Source organism: Oncorhynchus mykiss, chromosome 15 (assembly GCF_057628025.1).
Source record: "Oncorhynchus mykiss isolate SJ-2025 chromosome 15, ASM5762802v1, whole genome shotgun sequence".
NCBI classification, from domain to species: domain Eukaryota; kingdom Metazoa; phylum Chordata; class Actinopteri; order Salmoniformes; family Salmonidae; genus Oncorhynchus; species Oncorhynchus mykiss.
Genome location: NC_143036.1, coordinates 61,119,741 through 61,143,523, shown reverse-complemented (window position 1 = coordinate 61,143,523; position 23,783 = coordinate 61,119,741). Strand labels below are relative to the sequence as shown.

The window sequence follows — 23,783 nt, the reverse complement described above, 5'->3', positions numbered from 1 at the left end:
TTTGTATGGCTGACCTCTTTAAACTGCATCTGACCTTATTGCCTGAAGCATAAGTCTAGCAATCATTCCTGAAATGATTGAATGAAGTGATATGTAGGTTAAATATATGGTGACAGTTTTTTTTTAATTGTTTTTTTTACATAACTGCCAACATCAAGTTTGGAACTTATTCTGAAACAATCCACATGGTGGCAATGCTGCACCACTTTTGACTGTAAACCAACAGTTCACTGCACTGTAGCCCAAGTCCAGCTCTGTTGAAGTTCACAAGGAATCAAAGGTGCAATGCAGCCATTATTATCTCAATGTCAAATCCTTTCCGGGTAACAATTAAGTACCTCAACTGTGGTTTTTGTTTTCAATTAAAATGGTCAAAAAGAAACAAAAATAGCAACTTAGCAAAGAGCAATTTCTCATTATCATCATGTTCATAATTTCACAGTATTATTCCACGCTCATAGTGTGGAAAAATATATATATATATATATATACACACACATACAACACAAGAAATTCACTTTTTGACTGCACTGCGCCTTTAAGAGGTTTTAATTAGTCTGTGTGATCCAACCACACCTGTTCTCACATAAGACAATTTAAAGGTATACAATATATCTACTTATGCAAAGCTGGGTCCCCTAAGGCTCACATCTGCCAAAGTTAAATTCAATCTTCAATCTAGACCAATGCAAATACTACCCCTAAACTATAATGTCATGTCTCTTACAACTTTCAAAAATCATATTTAACGATATGATGCAATTCAATGTCATGAATCGAAAATCCCATTGATCGTATTTGCGCAAAACTGAGCAAACACATTTTTGTGTAGTCTTGAAATGATTAACCAATGTAGGCATATTAGTGTGTTTACGCCAGTGGCGATGGATTGTGTTAGTGGCCTTGTGCCACTATGATATGGGTTATTCCCGAGTCTGTGATGAGCGCAGCGGTCGGTAGGTGTTTGTATGATGATAAGTTAGTGCGTACAGTCAGTCTCTGATGGAACTCCGTGGAATACAGACTGGTGCCGCAACTGAGGCAGACGTAGGGACCATTTAACTTCAATTTTGAGTTTATTACTATTTATTTTATTATGTTATTTTATTTTCTCTCAATTCAAGTGTGATCACACTCCGTTAAGACTGGGAAAAAATTATCACAGTGTATTCACATTTTGGACAATAAATACCCTGACTATCAGAAAGCATAATAGGACGAGAAAGCTCCTGAATAATTTTATGTGCTCTATCAATCTACAGTCAAGTATTTGTTCCAAGAAAACGAGCAGTGTTTCATTTGTGTGCGCGTGGATTTAATTTTCGGATATCTATCACTGTCAAGCAATATTGGATCCGTCCTACACAAATCTAGGCTGTGCTGATGTCGCCCGCGGACAGACGCACCGCTGGATTGTAGCAGTGCCGATGGATTAAAGGGCAACCTTAAAACCTTTTGGAGGGCGCGAAGGGAGCGGGGCAGCAGGTATGAAAGCATGATTTTAGCATACTTGGTCAATTTTGTGCGCCCTATAATGATCGCGACTGACACTTAAAAAAGTGTGCGCAGTCAAGCACCATTTTTTTTATTGCGTGCTACAAGAGAATTGGTCTACAAGGAGCTCACCTACTAGGCACATGCCATTTCAACGTTTAGTTTTGATTTACATTTGATTGAGTTGTCAACTAACGTGAATTCAACGTGAAATAATCAATGTAACAATGTTATTGGATTTAGGTTCAAAGTTGGGTGAAAAAAAGAGGACCTTTCCTTAGTTAATTACTTTTTGCAAATCCAATCAGTTTTCCACGTTTATTCAACGTCATCACATTAGTTATTGTTGAAATTATGTGGAAACAACTTTGATTCAACCACTTTTTGCCCAGTGGGCGTTCTCAATAAGTGCTTAACTTGAATCTCATCAAAATCAAGTCAAGTCAAGTGCTGGTAGCTAGTATGATCAAGTCATGTTGATCATACTAGCTACCAGCACGAGTTTAATTACCAGTCAATCGCCCTCATCTCGAGAAAGTGCACCTCGAGTGATGTGTGGACCTGCATTTATTAGGCTATGCCAACTGCATCAGCTCATTATTTATTTTCTCTCGATCAAAAGTTTAACCACTGAAATTTCTGGCATCATTGTAACTATTTAGATTGTCTTTATAATTAGAAATCACACATCCCTTAATCCTCCTGTCCCCTAAATATGGTTTAACTGTCAAGTTAGTTGTCTATTTGGTCTTGAGGCAGTTAATAAGGGAACCATATATGGTGATTCTCCATCCACTCATTTTATGCACAGACATCCATTGGTCTGCCGACAGTGCAACCATTGTTTATTCAGTGGGCTGCCATACACGACAGAGCTGCCTCTTCAACATTGGTCCACTGTCAAGGTCCAATACTAAATAGGCTTGTAAATTAACAGGCTAAATGCATCAGAAGGGCAAGTGTGTCCTCTGGATAGTCATGCAACCTAATGACTAGCTGTTCAACCCAAGACAGTATACCAGAACAAGGGGATTTATGTAGGCCAATTGAAATCTATGATAACATTTAAAAACACAGGGATGCACAACTACAAACATGCTCTCTCACTGTGGAGAAGCCAAATGTGTTTTTGTCTGATCAAAATCTGGGTTTTCAATCAAATAGGTTGTCTCTCTCTTTCTATTTTTATGTGTGCCTGCACCTTACACCCTCTATACCAATTCAGAGGCACATGAGGTGTTCTTGCATCACCACCAGCAGAGTAAAGATTTGAGAGGCTTGATATGAAATAGACTGCAAAATGTGGTCTCATCCTACTGGCAGTCAGAGCAAGTTAATGACAGCCTTGATACTTACCATGATACACTATAAATGATACGAAGTAAATGTGGAGTCTGAAGAGCATTGTGGTGTTCAGGTATGACGTTATCATAAATCTCAGTCAGTAGAATATTGAAGCTGTTTGTCAGGCTGCTACTTCTTAAAATATCTCATATTTGTATCTCTCCTGCTCATCTTGTGTCACACTGACATTGTTAATCAGATGACATGAGCATTTGTCCATTTGTCACCAGTGACAATTATATTACACCTCATGGAGAGGGGATATGGATTTTGAAGACGGGAAGAATTTGCACTCACAGGAGAGCGAACACGCACGTTAGTGAGCACACACACACAGGTGCATGCATAGTAGTTAGTCAACATCAATAACATCTACTGACAACTGCCCCAACTCCCTCAGACAGACAATTGATGAGCACCTCCTTGGCTCTTATCAGACTGGCTACACTGTGAGGGGACATATCACAGAGGAATGCCCTCTCCAGCTGGGTGACCTGGTGCCAACTGTCGGCAGCTGTCTGACCAGAGCCGGATGATGATTCTCCAATGTCACATCCCTTGTGTGTACTGTGCCCTTTCCCATTCAGGGCATTACCATTGATCCACCCATCCATCTATGAATCTGAGTGGTTACATTTCTCTCAGCTCATTCCTTTAAATTATCAAACAAAGTGGCAGGTGTTAGGCTGTTGAAATGACAAATTAGGCTTTTAAATGAGCAACATTTCTTATTGGTGGGTTATGAACCCTACATTGACCTGCTGCTATATTAACACATAAACCCTTGTGGTTCAAGTCCCCTCTGGAGCTTTTCTGTGATGTCTGGCTTGACCTTTCAGTAAGAGTCAATGAGGCATCCTTGTTCAGGGGTTCCCAAAGTGGAGTCTGAGGAGATACTGCAGGGGGTCCATGGCAAGACCTCAATATGTCTATATATATATTTTTAATACCCTTTTTATGAATATTGCTAGCAAGAACAGTTTAATACATTTTGTATGAGATGCGTGGAAAAAGTTGAGTGTACAATACAATGTAATATTATTCATCCACAATTTATGTTCTTAACCTTTTAGATGCCCAACATGGGCCTGGGAGGCTCACATGGATATTTGTATACACAGTACTCCATCATTTACACATTTGTCTCTAATCAATTCTTCTTATATTCCCCCAAAATGTTTTGAACATAATGCAGTGTAATTTAAGCTTTAAAACGGCAGCTCTTTCACTCTGCCCTATGGCAAAATGTGTATAATTGCAATAAATGAGCTTTAAAACGTCAGAAGGTTCTCTTTCTCAGGGTCCGAGACTTGATTAGTCCGGCCATGCACTGCAGAAGTCATAGTAAAACTGCTTGTATGCCATTTTAATAACTCTCCATATAAGAGTTGTGTTCTGATATTCTGAGAGGGTCCCCAATATGTTTGCTATCACAAATGGTATCACAAACTGACATGCCTGAGTTGTAAACTAATTCTACGGTCACAGATTGATAAGGGTCACGGAGGTACATGACCTATAGTCCTAATGGTGATTCTATAAAATCAATACATTGTGGATTTAATCTAGTAGACCATTTCTCTTATCAGGCTTAGGTTACATGGGTAGAATATCCTTCAAAATAAATAGATGTAGCCTATGACCTCAAGTACTTTTGTAACAACTTTTAATATCAATGTGACATATCCTTGGTGTCATTTGAAAGGCGTTGGAATGTGATACATTCTATATTACTCCGCAAAGAGAGAACCTATACTGTAGCTCTCGACTGTTCTGGGCTCCATTTTCTTTGTGATCAAAACAAAAGACTTCAGAGGCCAAGCTCTCGCTCCTTCCTCCAGAAACTATAGAAATGTGTGAAAAAAATTGGTAGTTGATTGTCACCCGCTGTGCCTGCGTTTGATGTAAGTCGGCAGCAAGGGCTTTTTTTCCCCCTCTCTCTCTGCCTGTCCCATTCTTTTTGATCAGCCTTTTCCAATTGGAGTTTATACAAATTCACCAGCCGCAGAATAAATAAAAGAGCAGAAATGCCAAAATAACAGCAAGTCCCGCCCCTCACCACCACCTATCTACCCCCCCCCCCCCCCCCCCCCCACACACACACACACACACTGTTAACATACACCTCATAGATGTTATTTTCCTACTCCTACTTTCGCTCCCTTGCTCTCTATCCAATCAAATGGGCTTTGGCACTCTAGTGCCAGGGTTTTGCTAGGTCCTCCCAGGATCCATTTGCCAATGCCGTGCGGACGCGTTCGTTAGCATCATGTCCGCCTTCATTAGTCTTTGTTTAGAGGCTGAAGGCTTTGTTCCTTTTCCAATTTAACACATTGTCCGTGGTGTTTTCGACAATGTTCGCATCTCTCTGCCTTCCCCTCCCTCTCCATCTCTTTTGCGCTCTCTCACTCTTTTATTCTCTCTCTCTCATTCTCTCTTCCCCCTCTTGTCTCTGGAGAGGTACATTGTATATTTCACCATGAAATAATACAGAGTGAAGCACAGCTGTTTGGCACTGTGTTGTGCATCACATGCTTCTATAAGTGGTGGTTTCAATTTAGTAGGAGGAAAGAGGTTTATTGTAGGATTAGCTATTGTGAAATATAGAGCATTTCCCCATGCATTGAGTCACTTCCTGTTTGTGTGTTCTACTGACTAAAGGGTACTACATTGGCCTATCAAACTGGCCCTGTGAATCGTCTGTTGACTGTGGAATGTGATGGTTTTAAGTGTGTGGCCGAGTAGGTACTTGCCGTTGTCGACAGCCACTACCTTTTTAGACCCACAGACAACATTACTTACACAATTATGAAAGAGTAGGTTATTGAACGTGATGCTCTTCTAAGTTCCATGTTGTTGACCAAGCCCACTGGGCAAAAACTGGTTGAATCAATGTTGTTTCCACATACTTTTAACCAAAAATGACATGACATTGAATCAACGTGGAAAACTGATTTGATTTGCAAAAAGTCATCAGTGACTTTTTTTCACCCAACGTTTAACCTAAATCTAATGGCAGGGTGACATGTTTGGTTGATTTCAGGTTGAATTCACGTTAGTTGACAACTCAACCAATTGTAAATCAAAACTAGACGTTGAATTGACGTCTGTGCCCAGTGGGATGCTTTGTTACGGTTTCCATGCTCATTACATGCGTACTCCATGTGTGCACACCAATCGAACATAACTATGACCTCTCTCTTTCTCTATACTTGTGATTGTCTCCGAAGATGGCTGGCAGCCATTGCTATCCCAGGATCCTCTTCTGGTGCGGTGGCTCACATTCCCTGTCCAAAATTGCCCCTTCCTCTGCTACCCCCTCTTCCACCCCCTCCTTCTTCATGGGCCGTCCTCCAGCCGTCTGTGATCCTGTTTCACACCACTGGTCTGCGTCCACCTTTCCCCACCACGGCCGTTTTATCTCTCCTGCAGGGTCTTAGCAGGGCTCTGCGTGTGGCCCAGTGGCTTAAAAACATGCGGCCGTCACGCAGCTTGTCAGCAAGGCCCAGAGAAGTCTCCACAAATACCAATACTCTTTGGACAGTAGGAAGACAACTTTTCATTGCTTTTTGTCGGTTTGTGGGGCAAATCTGTAGCTACATCAAACTGTTGTTTACCAGTAGGTCTCTGGCTCTTCAAAATTGACAGTTTGTTAACCCTTTGAGCTAAAGCCAAGGTTGTAGCTCCAGGAGGCAATTGCTGTCTTTAGGTCAAAGACAAGGTGACATCACAACCTCCAGGCTGGCAATGCCTGACTAGAGATTTAGACTAGCCGCCTTTACAAATGTCTGGCATCACACATACCTTCAACATAACTAGGCAGTGCAAATAGTTTAGCAGATAGCTTACTTCCTGTTCAAGTAAAATACATTTGTATTTGTAACATGCTTTGTAGACAACAGGTGTAGACTAACAGGGAAAGGCTTACTTACGGGTCCTTTTCCAACAATGCAGAGTTAAAAATAAGATAAAAAAGGAATAATACACAGTGAATAAGGAGTAGAAATAACAAGTAAAATGATCATGGCTATATACAGGGAGTAGAACAATAACATGGCTATATACAGGGAGTAGAACAATAACATGGCTATATATACAGGGAGTAGAACAATAACATGGCTATATATACAGGGAGTAGAACAATAACATGGCTATATACAGGGAGTAGAACAATAACATGGCTATATACAGGGAGTAGAACAATAACATGGCTATATATACAGGGAGTAGAACAATAACATGGCTATATATACAGGGAGTAGAACAATAACATGGCTATATACAGGGAGTAGAACAATAACATGGCTATATATACAGGGAGTAGAACAATAACATGGCTATATACAGGGAGTAGAACAATAACATGGCTATATACAGGGAGTAGAACAATAACATGGCTATATACAGGGATTAGAAATACTAAATCGATGTAATTGAGGTAGCGATGTACTCTGCATACAGTATAAGTATGAGTAAAGTGACTAGGCAACATAATAGATAATAGACAGTAGCAGCAGGGACCACTTGCCATGCGGTAGCAGGGAGAACAGTCTGTGGCTTGGGTGGTTGAAGTCTTTGGATAAAAATGTGGGCTGTCCTCTGACACTGCCTGGTATAGGAGGTCCTGGATGGCAGGGAGCTCCGCCCCAGCAATGTACTGGGCCGTACACACTACCCTCTGTAGTTGCCTTGTGGTCGGATGCCAATGAGTTTCCATACCAAGTGGTGATGCAGCCAGTCAAGATCTCTAGATGGTGCAGCTGTAAAACTCCTTAAGGATCTGAGGGCCCACGCAAAATTTTAACAGCCTCTTGAGGGGAAATAGGTATGGTCATGCCCTCTTAACAAGGGGGAAGAGGCGTTGTAGTGCACTCTTTAAGGCTGTGTTTGTGTGTTTGGACCATGATAGATCCTTAGTGATGTGGACACCGAGGAACTTGAAGCTCTTGACCCGCTCCACTACAGCCCTGTTCGATGTGAATGAGGGCATTCTCGGCCTTCCATTTCCTGCAGTCCACAATCAACTCCTTTGTCTTGCTGACGTTGATGTAGACGTCAGCAATAGGCTGTCTGATCGTCGTCTGTGATCAGGCCTACCACCGTCGTGTCGTCGACAAACTTAATAATGGTGTTGGAGTCGTGTGTGGCCACGCAGTCGTGGGTGAACAGGGAGTACAGGAGGGCACTAAGCACGCAACCCTGAGGGGCCCCCATGTAGATGGTCAGTTTGGCGGATGTATTGTTGCTGACCCTCACCACCTGGGGCCAAGCCCATCAGGAACCAATTGCAGAGGTAGGTGTTCAGTCCCAGGGTCCTTAGCTTAGTGATCACCTTCGAGGGTATATGGTTTTGAACGCTGAGCTGTAGTTTGATGAACACCAGTCTCACGTAGGTGTTGAGACACTGGACCTGTACTGAACGCCATCCTTTAGACATCTGCAACGTCAATATATAAACTCATTCCAGCTGACATTCTAGAGTCTAAACAACTGACATTCTAAAATCTAAACAGTCTAGAGAGGGTCACTCCTTGTGATTTGCATGGATATGTCAAATGGAATGCTCCATGACAGAACTGTTCATTTTGTCTGTGTTTACAGTATCTGTGTGTTTCAGCCAAAAAACTGTTCATGGATATTTGTGTATACATACATACTACATGGATGCCTATGCATTTCTACTACGATCATTTACGAAATTATTGGCACCCTTGATAAAGAAGATATAAAAAGACTGTATAAAATACAGTGAGGGAAAAAAGTATTTGATCCCTTGCTGATTTTGTATGTTTGCCCACTGACAAAGAAATTATCAGTCTATAATTTTAATGGTAGATTATTTGAACAGTGAGAGACAGAATAACAACAACAAAAAAATCCAGAAAAACGCATGTCAAAAATTTTATAAATTGATTTGCATTTTAATGAGGGAAATAAGTATTTGACCCCCTCTCAATCAGAAAGATTTCTGGCTCCCAGGTGTCTTTTATACAGGTAACGAGCTGAGATTAGGAGCACACTCTTAAAGGGAGTGCTCCTAATCTCAGTTTGTTACCTGTATAAAAGACACCTGTCCACAGAAGCAATCAATCAGATTCCAAACTCTCCACCATGGCCAAGACTAAAGAGCTCTCCAAGGATGTCAGGGACAAGATTGTAGACCTACACAAGGCTGGAATGGGCTACAAGACCATCGCCAAGCAGCTTGGTGAGAAGGTGACAACAGTTGGTGCGATTATTCGCAAATGGAAGAAACACAAAAGAACTGTCAGTCTCCCTCGGCCTGGGGCTCCATGCAAGATCTCACCTCGTGGAGTTGCAATGATCACGGTGAGGAATCAGTCCAGAACTACACAGGAGGATCTTGTCAATGATCTCAAGGCAGCTGGGACCATAGTCACCAAGAAAACAATTGGTAACACACTACGCCATGAAGGACTAAAATCCTGCAGCGCCCGCAAGGTCCCCCTGCTCAAGAAAGCACATATACATGCCCATCTGAAGTTATCCAATGAACATCTGAATGATTCAGAGGACAGCTGGGTGAAAGTGTTGTGGTCAGATGAGACCAAAACTCGCCGTGTTTGGAGGAGGAGGAATGTCGCCTATGACCCCAAGAATACCATCCCTACCATCAAACATGGAGGTGGAAACATAATGCTAAGGGGGTGTTTTTCTGCTAAGGGGACAGGACAACTTCACCGCATCAAAGGGACGATGGAAGGGGCCATGTACCGTCAAATCTTGGGTGAGAACCTCCTTCCCTCAGCCAGGGCATTGAAAATGGGTCTTGGATGGGTATTCCAGCATGACAATGACCCAAAACACATGGCCAAGGCAACAAAGTAGTGGCTCAACAAGAAGCACATTAAGGTCCTGGAGTGGCCTAGCCAGTCTCCAGACCTTAATCCCATAGAAAATCTGTGGAGGGAGCTGAGCGTCTGAGCGTTCAGAACGCTCTGCCTGAGCGTTCTGGAGCAGGTTTTTTATCAATGATCTCTCTGTACTTTGCTCCCTTCATCTTTCTCTCAATACTGACTAGTCTCCCAGTCTCTCCCACTGAAAAACATCCCCACAGCATGATGTTGCCACCACCATGCTTCACCTAGGGAAAGCAAAGTACAGAGAGGTCCTTGATAAAACCTGGTCCAGAGCACTCAGGCAATAGGACTGGGGTAAAGGTTCACCTTCCAACAGGACAGAAACCCTAAACACACAGCCAAGACAACACAGGAGTGGCTTCAGGACATGTCTTTGAATGCCCGGACTTGAACCTGATCAAACATCTCTGGAATGACCTGAAAATAGCTGTACAGCGACACTCCCCATCCAACCTGATAGCCATATCCAAGAAGCGCCATATCCAAGAAGATTCGAGGCTGTAATTGCTGCCAAAGGTTCTTCAACAAAGTACTGAGTAAAAGGTCTGAATACTTATTTCTGTTTTTTAAATGTATACATTTTCAAAAATGTCTAAACCTGCTTTTGCTTCATCATTATGGGGTATTGTGTGTAGATTGATGAGGGATTTAAAAAAAAAAATCAATTTTAGAATAAGGCTGTAACGTAACAAAATGTGGAAAAAGTCAACAGGTCTCAATACTAGCCTATTGGCATGGAGGTGGCGTCTAATTGTAGATTTGGAGACTTGGTGACCCTAAGATGCGACACACACACACACACACACACACACACACACACACACACAAGCAGAGCCTGGCTTGATCTGGCACTCTGCCTCCCTCAGGCTATTTAACCCGGGGACTGTAACCTAAAGACTTTACCCTCAGAGACTGTGGCTTTCAATCTGACCACTTTCCTGCTCTTATCTGGTGAAGAGGCCATTTTAATAGCTTACAGCCAGTGCCCTATCAGGCAGCTGAGTGTAGTGAGGATTCAGATAAGGCTGACATGGAGTCAGGCGTGAGTAACAGGATAAGAAGACCACAGATAAACGGGGGTTGAGTCTTCTCCAAGGGAAAACACTGGCCTCAGGAATGCGGCAAAATATTAATAAGGAGACTCCATTCAATTAATTAAAACTAACATTGTTCCTTGGGTTCCGGGAGCCAGTATGAATAGCATGAACTATCTGGTAGTCAAATGCTGTGATATAGCAGTCAATGGAATTGGCAGTTAAGTGTTTGTATGTTTTGTCTGTGTGCAGGCGTGCCGTGTATGCATGCGTTTGTGTGTGTATTATTATAAAAATAAAAAAAATTGACCACTTTATTTGTTTTGTCATTTTTTGTTGAGGTTTGCAGGTACAATATCAATTTAAATTAATATATTTTGGCTGCCATTGAAAAGAAAAACAGTAAGAAATACATATATAGAAATGACCGTATTGAGGATATTGTACTAGTAAAATTGGTAGTTAAAGAAAAATAAATAGAAGAGGTGGGCCTACACCACCAATGGCTCTAACAAGAATAAAGCGGAGTGGGAGGCCCTGGTGCACGACTGAGCAAGAGTACAAGTACATTAGTGTCTAGTTTGAGAAACAGAGTCCTCAAATGGCAGCCTTATTAAAAAGTACCCTCAAAACACCAATCTCAACGTCAACAGTGAAGAGGCGACTCCGGGATGCTGGCCGTCTAGGCAGAGTTGCAGAGAAAAAGCCAGACTGGCCAATAAAAAGAAAAGATTAAGATGGGAAAAAGAACAGACACTAGACAGGAAGATTGGGAAAAAGAGTTATGGACAGACAAATCTAAGTTTGAGGTGTTCAGATCACAAAGAAGAACATTTGTGAGATGCAGAAAAAATGAAAAGATGCTGGAGGAGTTCTTGAAGCCATCTGTCAAGGAATGTGGAGGCAATGTGATGATTTGGTGGTGGTAAAGTGGGAGATTTGTACAGGGTAAAAGGGATCTTGAAGAAGGAGGGCTATCACTCCATTTTGCAACGCCATGCCATACCCTGTGGACGGCGCTTAATTGAAGCCAATTTCCTTCAACAACAGGACAATGACCCAAAGCACAGCTCCAAACTATGCATTGACTATTTAGGGCAATGCAGTCAGCTGGTGTTCTGTCTGTGCTGGCCACTCCATTATAGTCACCGGATCTCAACCCTATTGAGCTGTTGTGGGAGCAGCTTGACCATATGGTAGGTAAGAAGTGCCCATCAAGCCAATCCAACTTGTGGGAGAAAAAAAAAGTTTGAAGGACACATATATGATTTAAATTAAAAATCATTATTTATAACCTTGACAACGTCTTGCCTATATTTCCAATTCATTTTTCAACTAATTTCATGTATGTTTTCATGGAAAACAAGGACATTTCTAAGTGACCCCAATCTTTTGAACGATGGTGTATATACAGTGCATTCGAAAAGTATTCAGAGCCCTTGGCTTTATCCACATTTAGTTAAATTACAGCCTTATTCTAAAATTGATTAAATTGTTTTTTTCCCCGTCAATCTACACACAATACCCCATAATGACTAAGCAAAAAAAGGTTGAGGTTGTAGCTAATTTATATATTTTTAAAAATGGAAATATCACATTTATTCAGACCCTTAACTCAGTACTTTGTTGAAGCATCTTTGGCAGTGATTACAGCCTTGACAGCCTTTCATGGGTATGACGCTACAAGCTTGGCACACCTGTATTTGGGGAGTTCTACCCATTCTTCTCCGCAGATCCTCTCAAGCTCTGTCAGGATGGATGGGGAGTGTTGCTGCACAGATATTTTCAGGTCTCTCCAGAGATGTTCGATCGGGTTCAAGTCCGGGCTCTGGCTGGGCCACTCGAGCATTCAGAATCTTGTCCCGAAGCCACTCCTGCGTTGTCTTGGCTGTGTGCTTAGAGTCGTTGACCTGTTGGAAGGTGAACTTCGCCCCAGTCTGAGGTCCTGAGCTATCTGGAGCAGGTTTTCATCAAGGATCTCTCTGTACTGTGCTCCCTTCTTTACCTTGATCCTGACTAGTCTCCAGTCCCTGCCGATTTAAAAACATCCCCACAGCATGATGCTGCCACCACCATGCTTCACCATAGGGATGGAGCCAGGGTTCCCTTAGAGATGGTGCTTGGCATTCAGGCCAAAGAGGCCATCTTGGTTTCATCAAACCAGAGAATCTTGCTTCTCATGGTCTGAGAGTCTTTAGGTGCCTTTTGGCAAACTCCAAGCTGGCAGTCATGTGCCTTTTACTGAGGAGTGGCTTCCCTCTGGCCACTCTACCATAAAGGCCTGATTGATGGAGTGCTGCAGAGATGGTTGTCCTTCTGGAAGGTTCTCCAATCTCCAAAGAGGAACTCTAGAGCTCTGTCAGTGTCCGTCGGGTTCTTGGTCACCTCCCTGACCAATGCCCTTCTCCCCGGATTGCTCAGTTTGGCTGGGCGGCCAGCTCTAGGAAGAGTCTTGGTGGCTCCAAACTTCTTCCATTTGAAGAATGATGGAGGTCACTGTGTTCTTGGGGACCTTCAATGCGGCAAAAATGTTTTGGTACCCTTCCCCAGATATTTCACTCGACACAGTCCTACCTCGTAGCTCTATAGACAATTCCTTTGACCTCATGGCTTGGTTTTTGCTCTGACATGCACTGTCAACTCTGGGACCTTATATAGACAGGTGTGTGCCTTTCCAAATCATGTCCAATCAATTGAATTTGCCACAGGTGGATTCCAATCAAGTTGTAGAAACCTCTCAAGGATGATCAATGGAAACAGGATGCACCTGAGTCATAGCAAAGGGTCTGAATACTTATGTAAATATGGTATTTCTGTTTTTTATTTGTAATTATTTGCAAAATGTATAAAAACCTGTTTTTGCGTTGTCATTTGGGGTATTGTGGGTAGATTGTTGAGGATTTTGTTTTATTTAATCCAGTTCAGATTAAGGCTCTAACGTAACAAAATGTGGAAAAAGTCAAGTGGTCTGAATACTTTCCGAAGGCACTGTATATACTACTTGACCAAAAGTATGTGGACACGTGCTCGTTGAACATCTCATTCCAAAATTATGGGCATTAATATGGAGTTGGTCCCCCTTTGCTGCTAAAACAACCATCCACTCTTCTGAGTCAGGCACTGATGTTGGACGATTAGGCCTGGCTCGCAGTTGACGTTCCAATTCATCCCAAAGATGTTCGATGGGGTTGATGTCAGGGCTCTTTACAGGCCAGTCAAGTTCTTCCACACTGATCTCGACAAACCATTTCTTTATAGACCATGCTTTGACGGGGCCATTGTCATGCTGAAATAGGAAAGGGCCTTCCCCAAACTGTTGCCACAAAGTTGGAAGCACAGAATTGTTTAGAATGCCATTTTATGCTGTATGGTTAAGATATGCCTTCACTGTAACTAAGGGTCCTAGCCCGAACCATGAAAACATTATTCATCCTCCGCCAAACTTTACAGTTGGCACTATGCGTTCTCCCGGCATCCGCCAAACCCAGATTAGTCCGTGGTGAAGTGTGATTCCTCACTCGAGAATGCGTTTTCACTGCTCCAGAGTCCAATGGCAGCGAACTTTACACCACTCCAGCTAACACTTTGCATTGCTTATGGTGATCTTAGGCTTGTGTGAGGCTGCTTGGCCATGGAAACCCATTTCATGAAGCTCCCGACGAACAGTTATTGTGCTGACATTGCTTTCACAGGCATTTTGGAACTTGGCAGGGAGTGTTGCAACCGTGGACAGACAAATATTTTACGCACTGTGCGGTTCAGCACTCGGCGGTCACATTCTGTTAGCTTGTGTGCTCCTAGACGTTTCCACTTCACAATAACAGAACTTACCGTTGACCGAGGCAGGGCAGAAATTTGACTAACTTGTTGGAAAGGTTGCATCTTTTGACGGTGCCATGTTGAAAGTCACTGAGCCTTCAGTAAGGCCATTTTAATGACAATGTTTGTCTATGGAGATTAGATGTCTGTGTGCTCGCAACAGGTGTGGCTGAAATTTCCGAATCCACAAATTTAAAGAGGTGTCCACATACTTTTCTATATACAGCTCTGGAAAAAAATATGATTCAGTTTCTCTGGTTTTACTATTTATAGGTATGAGTTTGGGTAAATTTAACATTTTTGTTTTATTATATAAACTAGTGACAACATTCATCCCAAATTCCAAATTAAAATTTGTGTCATTTCGAGCATTTATTTGCAGAAAATAACAACTGGTCAAAATAACAGTGTTGTCCGACCTCGAATAATGCAAAGAAAATAAGTTCATATTCATTTTTAAACAATGCAATACTAATGTTTTAACTTTAACTCAGAAATCAATATTTGGTGGAATAACTCTGATTTTCAATCACATCTTTCATGCATCAAAGCATGCTCTCCACCAGTCTTTCACATTGATGTTGGCTGACTTTATGCCACTCCTGGCCCAACAATTCAAGCAGCTCAGCTTTGTTTGATGGCTTGTGACCATCCATCTTCCTCTTGATCACATTCCAGAGGTTTTCAATGGGGTTCAGGTCTGGAGATTGGACTGGCCATGACAGGGTCTTGATCTGGTGGTCCTCCATCCACACCTCGATTGACCTGGCTGTGTGGCATGGAGCATTGTCCTGCTGGAAAACCAATCCTCAGAGTTGGGGAACATTGTCAGAGCAGAACCAGGACAACCGTGTAGGTGGCTTGATTCATGCGTCCTTCACAAAGACATCTGCCCGATTTCCAGCCTTGCTGAAGCACCTCCGAGATCATCACCGATCCTCCACCAAGTCAATGTCTCGAACCCACTGTGAAATTTGGTGGAGGATCAGTGATGATCTGGGGGTGCTTCAGTGGTCTCTTCATTTTTTTCCAGAGCTGTATAGTGTTAGCATGTATGTGTTGGACTTTATGGATTGTTTAGTTGTACAGTGGGGCAAAAAAGTATTTAGTCAGCCACCAATTGTGCAAGTTCTCCCACTTAAAAAGACGAGAGAGGCCTGTAATTTTCATCATAGGTACACTTCAACTATGACAGACAAAATGAGAAAAAAAATCCAGAAAATCTAATTGTAGGATTTTGTAATGAATTTATGCAAATATGGTGGAAAATAAGTATTTGGTCACCTACAAAACAAACAAGCAAGATTTCTGGCTCTCACAGACCTGTAACTTCTTCTTTAAGAGGCTCCTCTGTCCTCCACTCGTTACCTGTATTAATGGCACCTGTTTGAACTTGTTATCAGTATAAAAGACACCTGTTCACAACCTCAAACAGTCACACTCCAAACTCCACTATGGCTAAGACCAAAAAGAGCTATCAAAGAACACCAAATTGTAGACCTGCACCAGGCTGGGAAGACTGAATCTGCAATAGGTAAGCAGCTTGGTTTGAAGAAATCAACTGTGGGAGCAATTATTAGGAAATGGAAGACATACAAAACCACTGATAATCTCCCTCGATCTGGGGCTCCACGCAAGATCTCACCCCGTGGGGTCAAATTGATCACAATAATGGTGAGCAAAAATCCCAGAACCACATGGGGGGACCTAGTGAATGACCTGCAGAGAGCTGGGACCAAAGTAACAAGCCTACCATCAGTAACACACTACGCCGCCAGGGACTCAAATCCTGCAGTGCCAGACGTGTCCCCCTGCTTAAGCCAGCTTGTCCAGGCCCGTCTGAAGTTTGCTAGAGAGCATTTGGATGATCCAGAAGAAGATTGGGAGAATGTCATAGGGTCAGATGAAACCAAAATATAACTTTTTGGTAAAAACTCAACTCGTCGTGTTTGGAGGACAAAGAATGCTGTGTTGCATCCAAAGAACACCATACCTACTGTGAAGCATGGGGGTGGAAACATCATGCTTTGGGGCTGTTTTTCGGCAAAGGGACCAGGACGACTGATCCGTGTAAAGGAAAGAATGAATGGGGCCATGTATCGTGAGATTTTGAATGAAAACCTCCTTCCATCAGCAAGGGCATTGAAGATGAAACGTGGCTGGGTCTTTCAGCATGACAATGATCCCAAACACACTGCCCGGGCAACGAAGGAGTGGCTTCGTAAGAAGCATTTCAAGGTCCTGGAGTGGCCTAGCCAGTCTCCAGATCTCAACCCCATAGAAAATCTTTGGAGGGAGTTGAAAGTCCGTGTTGCCCAGCAACAGCCCCAAAACATCACTGCTCTAGAGGAGATCTGCATGGAGGAATGGGCCAAAATACCAGCAACAGTGTGTGAAAACCTCGTGAAGACTTACAGAAAACGTTTGACCTCTGTCATTGCCAACAAAGGATATGTAACAAAGTATTGAGATAAACTTTTGTTATTGACCAAATGCTTATTTTCCACCATAATTTGCAAATAAATTCATTAAAAATCCTACAATGCGATTTTCTGGATTTTATTTTCTAATTTTGTCTGTCATAGTTGAAGTGTACCTATGATGACAATTACAGGCCTCTCTCATCTTTTTAAGTGGGAGAACTTGCACAGTTGGTGGCTGACTAAATAGTTTTTTGCCTCACTGTATGTGCTAGGCTTTAGCTAAGATGATTCTTTATGGAGTCAAGTATATTTGTCCAGGCCTCAATTGTTCCTTTACTAGCTCCATTAATTCTCGCTGTCGATAATTCTAATGGTCTAACTTGTAATTGTAACTGGCGAATTGGGAGAGAGTGGGGTGATTGCCATCTAAGAGGCAACTGCCAACAGTAATCTTCTCTGATTGATTGAGAGATTCAAGGAGCTATCATCGTGAAGTCACATAGTAAATGCAACGCATTGAATATTTACATTCATGCCCTTATAAGTTGATGGTTGGGACTGCGTGATGCCAAGGTAATATTTTTCCATATTCTTTTCAATTTAAAGAGTTGTTCCGATTCACTTAGATCTGTAGACCATACTTTTTTAATGGCTAGCTCAGAATATGAGCTTTCCAAAAGTTGTTTATATATTATAGAGATCAGTCCTTTCGGGGTCCCAGATAATATTTATTTTTAAATCGCATCATTGGATGATTCGGTAGTTGGGTTTCCTAAGGGATTCCATAGCCAGCATAGCTGACCTAAATTGATAATATAGAAAAAATGAGTTGCCTGGTAATGTTTATGAGTCTTTCAAATCTTGGAATGTTCTCAAACCATTACTATCCATGATATCGGCAAGGATACAGATGTCACACTCGTCGTAATGAATAGTCCAAGGCGCAGCGTGAGTAGAGTTCCACATATTTTTAATAAACAGAAACTCAGCAAAACAAACAAGCACAAACAAAACGTGAAGCTACTGGTGCTCACAGGCAACTATCCATAGACAAGATCCCACCAATAACCATGGGGAAGTGGCTACCTAAATATGATCCCCAATCAGATACAACGATAAACAGCTGCAGTATGGGCATGCCATTTCCCAGTTACATAGCAGTATGGGCATGCCATTTCCCAGTTACATAGTTTTTTTACATTTTGCGCCAAATAGGAATTGTGTGAGCAATAATAGGACCAAATCGTTGTTTCCATTGTTTAAGAGATATATCTGTGAAAACCACCTCTTACAGGTCAGTAGAAGACACCATATTTCTCTCTATACTCAGCCAGGGGGGGGAAGAATCATGTCAAAACCAATTTAGGATGGGACGAAATGCTAGTCCATGGAAATACAATTTAAAGTTTGGTACGGATAGTCCTTCCTCTTTCTAAGTTTGTTAATTTTATCCAGGATCTCTTACCTTGCAATATATATTTTTAATCCACACTATGGATTTCATCCCAATAGCCAGAAGGGAGAGACAAGGGGAAGCAAACTATAGAAATTCAGTCATGGCAATATTTTCATTTTGAAAATAGACATTCTGGGACACTAGTCCATCTACTGAGGTTGGATTGAATTGAGCTTTCTGTTAAAGGTTCTGGCAATGATCGTATTTAAGGATGGAAATATATCTATTCCCAAATATTTAGAATGGAAAACATTTGGGATTCCATAAGTGGAGACGGGGTACTCCATCATGGTCTTGAGGCAGCAGGGCAGATTTGGTTAGATTTATTTCATAACTTGAGATGGCGATGAATTTGTCTATGATCTTCAAAGTCTTTGGGAAGGTTTGAGAGACATTGTCTAAGTAAGATATTGTCTGCGTATAATGAGATGACGGGATCCGTAGAATTGAGAAATTAGTGTAATTTCTTTTGGTTATCGAATTGCTTGGGCCAAGGGCTCCATAAACAAACAATAAAAATAGCAGAGGTGAGATCAGATCACTTTGCCTGCTATGTCTAGTTATTCTGAATGGAACAGAGCAGGTATTGCCTGTTATTACTATGGCTGAGGGATTGGCATATATTTTAATCATATTAATGAAATTGAAGCCAAGTGCAACCAAAGATATGACCATTCTAGTCTATCAAAAGCTTTTTCTGTGGTCACATTTTTGTGCAACACATGGCAAATCAACACACTCCCTGGGTAAATGTCAACCCGGGTCCTAACGAGATCTGCGACCACGGCGGAGCACACACTAGCACGGACGCTTCACTCACGCTCTCATTTGCATTCTACCGGGGTGACTGTACCAGAGATGATTCCACAGGAGAGAGCAAGAAGGAGGTAGGAAACGAGAGAGAGAAAGTGAGAGAGGTGGAGGACGAAGAAGAGGAGGTGGAGGAAGAAACTCTGAGGAGTTCAAAGCCACGTCTTTGGCCCTGTAGCACCCTGTCAACCCAGGCACACTTCCTGAATGTCAGAACACGACAGACATGAGGGGAAGAGAAAGAAATCCAATCACACCAGTATGCACGTACAGTAACATGCCGTGAATGCATAAAATCAAGGCTTCTTGTTGCTAAGCCAATGGCACAAGCCAGTAGGCTCCAAGCTTTGGTTGGTTGTTATGGTTGCATGCAGGGACTCTAGTCTAGGTCACACAAATCATTTAGCAATGAAGAAGTTTGTCACTCGTTAATCAAGAGAAGCCAGTTCATGCAAGAAACCAGAGTGATAGCATCAGCTAATATTGCACCAATTACATTCACTACCGACCATGCGCTGGAGTTTATTGGTTTACTCGCTATGCATGTCTGTTTTCTGTTATCCCACCAGCACCCCAGCCTCCACCTGTTTGGCTCTTCTTTTTCTTCAGTCAAGGGGGATTTGCATAGTATACCTTATTCACTGTCTGTAATTATTATTATCTTAACATGATGCATGCTTTATCTGTACATTGTCAGCCCCTAAAGGGTCACACGTTGGCAACATGCAGGATGTTACACACCAGGGATCATCAACTAGATTCAGCCACTGGATTTGTTTCTTTTTCTTGAGCGGATAGTTGGGGGGCCGGAACAGACTTACTTTTATGACTAAAACATAATCATTTTAAACCTTGCTTACATTTGTATTCGATCGCGTATCTTTCTATTATGCGTGGGAATACTTGGGAATAGATTTTCTAAATAAAAATCACTTGGAGCTGATTTCCTGTTGTTTTTTAGTCTTAAAAAAAAACAATTTAACCCCAAAATTTTGCCAGGCAAATAAAACCACCCACAGGCCGACAATTGTGGAACCCTGCTGTACACTCTTACAAAAATGGGTTTCAAATGGGTTCTTCGGCTGTCCCCATAGGATAAACCTTTTTGGTTCCAGGTAGAACCCTTTGAGGTTCCATGTAGAACCCTCTGTGGGAATTGTTCTATATACATGGAAACCAAAAGACTTCTATCTGGAACCAAAAAATATTATTCAAAGGGTTCTCATAATGGAACAGCCGAACAAACCTTTTAGGTTCTAGACAGCACCTTTTTTTTTCTAAGACTGTAGTTGACATTTTTGTGTTAGCCTAATTGGATTTCTTGTAAACTGTAGAGTGAGCGAAATCAGACAAACTGATGTAAATCTGTTTCAAGTGTGTCCCATCACGTGTCCAGTGTTGTTGTTGCAAGCTACTTATATGCAGTTAATGACAAACTGAATGTGTGCCTATAGCGAATACATCTGTATTGGATGGTCGTTCAATCTCAGTAGTTGTCAAGGACAGGGCTTCACCTTCTGTCCATGCATCAGGCTTTTCCCCTCACTATCAGTCTGCTTTTTAAACAGCAAATCCATAATCCTATCAATAAGCTGCAAACGTGTGGCAAAAGAAAGGTGGGTTGCTGTTATTAAATGTTGTGAAAAATGTAGGTCTATTATGGCGTCTTTGCAGTGTACAGTGTGTGAAGGACATTATTGCTGTGTAGCTGGATTGTATTTTACTCTTCGTAGGCTGATTCAGTCATTATATTATGTTCATCAGTATTATATTATGTTTGTATGCCAGTCCTCTATGCTCATATGCATTTCTTAGGCCGTGCTGATATGGAGCTACCCAGACAGTGCCACACGCCACCAATTTGCAGCAGCTTTCTGGAGGTGTCACTTTTCCTCACCAGACTTTATTTAAAGGCACAAGATCAGACACGTATTCAGCAGCATCTGCTCAGCGCAGCATTTTTCTGTTCTGTGTGTGTGCTAAGATGACACAAGGGGAAATAGTGTGTTCTAGCATGAGCACATTCTTATTCAGAAAAGGCAAACAATTCATCAGAAGTCCTGCTCAAAAGAAATAGGCCTATCTTTTGAACCTATTGTTTGATATTATTGCAGAAAGATTTTTTAAAATTAGAATCTTAATATTGTTGGTTATAGGTTATACATTCACAAGCTGCCAGGACAATTGTACCCTGCATCACTATCCAGAATGCATTTGGTAAAAAGGGGCAATTTGGTTTGGATCATACAGTACATCAAAGTGTTTACCCAGGCTCAATTGTTCATCATGAAAATGTGGGCTGAACAGTTGATATACTTTGATTTTTCTCTTGTAATTCTTCAGCCTGTCCCTCACAGCCCTCTGACTATGTAGGCTACCACAGCGTGCTCTCAGACAACAGTTCCTACTCAGGCTTGAGTTTTGTAGCTTAATGATGCCCCCCAGTCATGGCTTTGTGTCCACTGGTGGCTTTGGAGAGGGACTGCAAGTTCCAACAATGCATCAACTTCTGTATGCCTTACAAACCAGACAATCATTTTGGGGTCTCTAAACATTCCCTGAATGTAGGCCTTCGGTGGTAGGAAAAAGGCGCAACATTTTTTTTATCAGAAGTTTCCAACTTTGTGTTGTCAAGTCAAGATCACTTTCTCCGTCAAAAAGCAAGCCGAGATCTACCGCTCAGGTAAAACAATAAAAACATGACTTAAAAAATGTAAACCTATGCAACATTAACGTAATACCAACAGTTCTGTAGGAATGAGGTTTACCACTGGGCACAGACGTCAATTCAACATCTGTTCCACATTGGTTCGTAACATAATTTCATTGAAATTGATTCAACCAGTGAGTGCCCAGTGGGTTGTGCAATAGGTTTAATACAATATCATAGTATATTGGCTATGCTTGGCCTGCCAATGTTGTTCATCTCAGACCATATTATACTTCAAAACTCAAGCTTTGATAACAAAATAGGCCTAGATCAGTTGTTGTATCACTTGCAAGGTACAGCTGAGCATAAATTGAAGTAATTTACTGATCATTTTGTATTTTATTTTAATGGACTGATGGTACCTGCAAATTATCAGAGGAAGGAGGGAGAGAACAGTAGATGGTCCACCTCTCACAGTCCCTGCTCTCTCCTTTCCTCCGGTGAGACTGACCAGAGAGAGGGGACATCATCTTCCACCTGACGGCGAAACTCGAGTCGCACTGCATTATTTCTGCCTCATGAACAAATTCATGTTGTACCTATGACCAGAGAAAGTTAAATATTCCTTGCTAAAATAGACCCTACGAGCTGCTGATAATAAGACCTTGAAGTAGTGGTTCCCCTTTCTCTGCAAGGGCCGCGGCTTTTGTGGAGCGATGGGTAACGATGCTTCGAGGGTGACTGTTGACGTGTGCAGAGCGTCCCTGGTTCGCGCCCAGGTCGGGGCGAGGGGACAGACGTAAAGTCTATGCTGTTTACATATACATACTCATACATTGCAGCTGCAGCGCGAGTGGAAGTAGGCAAAAGAGCGTTTTATGTTTCGTTAATGTGTTGAATAAAAACAGTGTTGAATGAAAACTTGAACTCCCTGATAAAAACATCAGCTCTTTGCTGTAATCTTTGGCAGTCTCTCTCTGGTCATGGGTTTTCAAAGTTCTGAAATCTCACGTAGGCTTGAATCAAACTTTGCTGTGGGGTTGTGGAAATTGTAGGGAGGCACGTTGATTTGAGCTATCCGATTGGCCAGCACAGTAAGTGCACTTGATTTAGCCACAGCTCTCCTGGTCTGCCAGGTAGGTGGAGTTTGTGCTTTCAGACCAATGAAATGGTTCAAAATGGGAACACTTTGCCTACTTGGTGCACAGCAGGGCTTCTGAATCAAGTGCACCTACCGTCAACAGTGCAAGACAAACTTTTTTAAAATAGGAGCGCAGGGCTTTATCGTTGGCTTTTCAACAGAAATGTTTGGTGATCGACTAGGAATGCCTTGAAGATGGACCGGTTGGTGACCACTGGTCTAGAATGGTTCAGAGAACAATGGCACTATAGGGTGGTGGAACCTGTAGGACATATATGCTCCAAACTGCATGTCTAAATCACTTTCAGGTTCATTTACTGTAAATCATGTTTTAAATCAGTCCTATTAGAACATTCTAGAAACAGGCCACAAACAGATTAACAGCCTGGTCATTGATCACCCATCAAAGATGGCTGCCGTTGCTCTGTATTTGATGCTCTCCTTAAACAGTGGCACCTCACAATAATTAATAAGTGATGTCCCACACAGAAATAAGTTTAGTCATTTGGAGAGGTTTGCTCCAGTTTGGGGGGGGGGGGGGGGGGGGGGGGGGGGGTTAGACGTGTTCTGAGTGATAGTAATGAGCTCCTGGAGACAGGCTCGGCGTGCTTCCCGTCGACACAGCAACCAATTATCGGCCCACACCTGTCCAACTTGGTCGCAGCTGTACGGAACAGTGAAGTAGTCAGGGCTGCATGCTCCAGTCCCTCCCGACAGAGCAGCGAGCATCA

General features: G+C 42.2%; 1 protein-coding gene across 1 annotated transcript in view; it reads left to right on the top strand.

Annotated features, from left to right (window-relative positions):
• The first annotated feature begins 787 nt into the window (after positions 1-787).
• Positions 788-23,783, top strand: part of LOC110490402 (chemokine-like protein TAFA-2) — a 56,731-nt gene continuing 33,735 nt past the window's right edge. Inside the window, exon 1 of the mRNA XM_021563777.3 lies at positions 788-1,485. The gene's annotated coding sequence lies outside the window, so the exon portion shown is untranslated. The remainder of the gene's footprint in view (positions 1,486-23,783) is intronic.